Genomic DNA, 5,540 nt, shown 5'->3' with positions numbered 1-5,540 from the left:
ACAGGCAACCCTACATAGTGATACTAATGTGAGTAGTAGCACCAGAATCTACCCGCCAAGTATCATTGGGGACAAAAGCCAAATTAATTTCAGAACAAACAAGAGTTAGAAATTTATCCTTCTTTACACGCCATGAGGCATATTTAGGACACTCTTTCTTCATGTGTCCTTGCTTCTTACAGAAGTAACAGGTAAATTCCTCATTACTCTTCAATTTCTTTTACTGAGAAGGCCTTTTCGCAACATCCTTATTGCTCTTTCTTTTCTTATTTTGAGGGATCATAGCCAAGTGAGCACTTTCATCCTTATCTCTCTGCAACCTCTCTTCCTCTTGCATATAGTGAGATATAAGCTCATTAAGGGACTATTTGTCCTTCTGAGTGTTATAACTCACTTTGAATTACTCAAAGTGTGCAGGAAGAGAGATCAAAACCAAGTGCACGAGCAAGTCATCATCAAACTCTAACTTAAGTGACTTGAGTTTTGATGCGAGATTAGACATCTCCATAATGTACTCCCTTATGTTCCCTTTGCCTTTATACTTCATGGAGATGAGTTTAGCCAAAAGGCTACTCGTCTCCGCATTTTCATTTTTGGCAAAGAATTGTTCTATTTCTTCAAGGAACTTCCTTGCACTTTCACCCTCAGATATAGAGCCCCGAAACGCATTTGGAATAGAGCGTTTCATGATCATCGGACACATTCAGTTATAACATTCTCATTTCTCAATTTTAGTCTCATTGAGGTTTTCCGCAGTGGAAATGAGTTTCTCCACATGAAGTACCAGATCCAAATCCATACAGTCGAGAATAATTTCTACGGCTTTCTTCCAGACCTTAAAGTTTGTCCTATTCAGCAATGGGATATTACTGATTTGAGCCGAAAAATTTGCAGCATTGGTAAAAGACACTGAATCCACATAACAAATAATTAGTAACATGTTCAAATCTAAACAAACAAGTCATGTAATATATAAAAAAAACAAGACATGTTCACATAATAGACCCATCATAAAATACTTAACACAACATCAATTTCTAATCTTTGGACATGAAAATTAATTTGTAAATGTTACTCTCAATGTAATGATCAAATATTAACAATTAGTTCAGTCAAACAATAACCTTTCTTTGAAGCTACTATTATTCACATGGAAAAAACTTTATAATTGTTAAATATTTATCATCATAGGTATGTTATTAATTTCCACAATAGAGGTTATTTTGACAATATATTGTATTAATTAATTCAAAATAATTATCAGACAAAAGAAGGTAAACAATATGAGTCCATTACAAAAAATATAATCTTGAAATTAAAACCATTCAGATTTGATATCTTTTATGATTAACAAATCTAATTCCACAATTTCCTTTCATATAATTCCAAATCAAAACAGTGCAAGCTATTTAAAGATCACAGAGCAAAGAAAGCATTTAGATATAAATACTCGCACAAATGCAATAGCAATATAAATCACTATAAGTATGTACACTTTGATTATATATATAATATATATGCACATACTGAAATTGCAATATACATATACCATAATATAGGAAAACACGTAACATTATACAAAAGTGCAAGGCATTGAAACATTAACTCAATTGAATTCCAAATTGAATTCAAAAAATGCATGATATCATAGCACAATGCCCAGAAAAATGCATGTTACCCTATTTATTCATCTTTCAAAAACTCCTAAGCATTTGCCACTTTAACAAACAATTTTTTTTCACAATTCTGGATCAGGATGATATTTGAGAGAGAGTTTGTAATAGGCTTCCTTGATTTCGAAAGCATTAACATTCTAAGTAACACCAAGAAGATCATAGTATGCACGATAATACTGAGCAGTGTTATAAAACATCTCCTCTGGATGAGCAATGATATAATCACATTGATAAATACAATTTGCAACAATCAAGAGTGTAAAAGCATAAAATAAAAGTAGTATTTCTTATATTGATAGATAATTCAAACCCTAAATTTCCAATCTTCATAACATTACAACGAAAGCAAACAAAAAATTCCCAAATTTAAATTATGGTTCATACAAAAATTGGAAAAACACCCTTTATGGAGAATCATAAAAATTCGAATCTATGTTCTGATACCACTTGTTGAGAATTCCTTATAATTGGTGAAATATCAATCATAGGATCTTGAATCTCATGATTCTCACACACATATATGAAACAAAGTGTGTAGTGTCATACCTGAATCCATGTTCCTGGAAGTGCTCCTTTGATCTACGTTTCTGAAAGAGGTTTTGTGGTATGATGGCCTTCCTCAACCAAATTTCTGATTCCTCTTGGGACTTGCGTTTTTACTCTGATGGGGAGAGGAGATAACTGAATTTGATTTGGTGTGTTGGGGAACATAACCTTCCTTATGCATTAACTTATAGGGTTCCCATTATCCCCTATGAGTTAACCTGATGGGTATCCACCCATTAAGCCCATATCTATTATCTGCTTTTAGAAATCTAAGGGAAACCATTAGTTAGATCACTTATAATATAACTTCAGAAATAAATAGCTGATATCATTATATCAAATATATGATGCTCACCTTAATTATAAATTATAAATTTGTAACAAACTAATCTTAAAAAATAGCTTTGTTTTTATTAAAATTTCATTATAACTTAATTGAGAAGGTTTACTGGGTAACTTCTTGTCTTGTATTCATATATATGTTGGAATTATATGCCATCAAATTAAAAAATAAGAACATTTGAGAGTTGGAATATAGAGGAGAATAAACTTCATTGGTCGATTATGAGAAAATAGAAAAAGACTTTATTGTATGTTTTCATATACAATACTTAATTAATTGAGGACGACCAAAGTTTCTTTTAAACATATTATTATAAATTGCAACAAAATTCATTATTATGCTTAGTTATTTGTTGCAAAAACTAAAAGTTCACAAATGAATATTATTGTAATTTTAAGTTGTTCTTCAAGAAAAATATGTCACTATTAATAGATAACTTAATTTGAATTCTTTTTGTCAAGAGGATATAACTTAATAAATATAATGATATTCAGATGAATTAGCATATCTAATAATTTATCAGAGATAACTGTGTTTTAATTTTGTAATTTTGAACTATAATTCTAATTTTGTAAAACTTAAACTTGTTTGATTCATCTTTATTTTATTTAAACATGTATATATTAGGCAAGACATGATATTAATAAATATATTACTCTCATCGATTATTAACTTGTAACTCATTTGTTTATCAATTATCTAATATATGATCTAATCCAGTTTAACCTTACAAATTTAACCAATTAAATCAATGAGAACCTATATAAAACTTCTTCCAATTTAACTAGTGACTTAAACATTATAACATTCCTAAGGAAGTTATAGAATTATTATAGTAAACTAAGTCAACTTCATCAAAATTTAACCAAAGCATCATGGGTGGTGCATTTGATTAAAAAATATATAAATATAATCAAAATGTATTTAGTTATAATAATCATACTTTATTGCTTAAATACACCTTTTATCATTTAATTCCTTAGTACTCCAAAATTCTCCCTTAGGATTTTTTTATATAAATTAATCTCTATATTTTCATTTTGTCCATGCGTCAAATTTGAATAAAGAATACTCTCTTAGTCTAACATGTCATGTTAGCATCATCATATCACAGAGACATAGTCACAAAATGCGCGCAAATCAAAAGCGGGTGCACGCATTCCCATTTATGTTTTTGAATTTTTTTCCATAACGTACCCGCATTAAAACAAAATAACGTCTGCCCACGAGGCATTAATAAACAATAAAAAGTAGAAAAAATTCACACAATTAAATAAAAAATATTTTAAACAAAGAAGTTAAATAGAGAAAATGAAAAAAAAATATATATTATATGAATTTGACTAGACATTACATTACACCTTGTTAAAAAAATTAATATCTTATATGAATTTGACTAGACATTACATTACACCTTGTTAAAAAAATTAATATCTTATATGAATTTGACCAGACATTATATTACACTTTGTTTGAATTTTAGTATCTTTCTAAACATTAAGCATGTGGGTTGTCCATAAGCTTGGTAAACAAACAAAGTGGTCAATACCATAATTTAAAGTGACTAATTATGAGTACGATGGTCATAACAACCACACATACTCCAAGATGACGTGAATAGATTCACACTCCTCTATATTGTTTATCAATACCTTCGTTATACTTGATTGGTTCAGGTTTATATTAACATAAATACTTTTGATAATATAAAAAAAAAACTATATTAACATAAACTTTAGATGGAAATACACTTTATCTTTTTCAACAAAACCACCATACAATATATTCATCAAAACCTAAAGTCTTATGTCTTTCATTCTCAAGTTCACCTACCCAATACAGTGAATGTAATCATCACATTGATTTAAGACTTCAGCTTAATGTTTGAGTCAATTTTGACCATCCGATCTATTACGGATGTCATAGATGGTAAAATACTTTTATCAAAATAAAACATGTTCAAATTTGGAAGAAATAACCAAACAAAAGTTTTATCCATTATTGTTGTGGATGGAACAAAACCAATACTATAACTAGCAATGAATATATAATGGCCAAATAACATCTGATTATATAATGACTTTCTCACGATCTACCCAAGATCAATTTTTACCATGAAATATCCACCGTTAACAATCATGACTTCAAGTTTCTTGTTGACATTCCCATGTTTACTTTAGTTTGTGAGACTTGGTTTTGTCCTCAACATTATTTTCCAAGAGTTTCACAACAACAACATCTTGCTAGAACACAAAAAAAAAATCTAATGATGTAATTATTAATCATAATCTAAGGGCGAAGTTCGTTACCTCTTTCATACTCCAAACCAACCAATTTTTTCCCCCAAAAATCCTCAATTTCCTTAACAAGTATTGGTTTATTCCCCAACAACATTAGGGTGTGTTTAGTTCCATAAAACATTTCACTTTTCCTATTATGAAAACAATTTCCATTTTTACTTTTCAATCTCTCTTAAAAAAGGTTTGTTTTAAAATTTGATATTTTTAAAATTTAATATGAAACAAACCTTCACATCAAAACTAATAATCATGCTACCTCAACTGTCAAGAATGCTAGCACAAAACCATTAGTTTGATATCATAGATATTGACATAAATTGACTTCATGACGAGAATCTACTGATAAACAACATAAATAACAGAGAAGGAAATAACAAAAATATAAAAAAACATAAAAGAAATGAACGAGAGTTGATCCTAATCTAATTATTACAAGATAAATAAATGCGTGTATATGATAAACTTACTTATAATTACAAAACTACCACCTTATCATTTCACAACATTCAAAACATTTTTCTTTTGAAAATACCTGCGAAATACTTTTTTAACTATTTTGTTTCTATTTTTAGTAAAAGATGAAAGCAGAAAACAATAAAAGATGAAAGGAGAAAACAATGAAATCAAACAAACCCTTATCTTTTAAACACACATTCTTTCTTTTCTAATTTCATT

The sequence above is a fragment of the Lupinus angustifolius genome, unplaced genomic scaffold (assembly GCF_001865875.1).
Source record: "Lupinus angustifolius cultivar Tanjil unplaced genomic scaffold, LupAngTanjil_v1.0 Scaffold_8_159, whole genome shotgun sequence".
NCBI classification, from domain to species: Eukaryota; Viridiplantae; Streptophyta; class Magnoliopsida; order Fabales; family Fabaceae; genus Lupinus; species Lupinus angustifolius.
Note: the sequence above shows the minus strand (reverse complement) of the source record.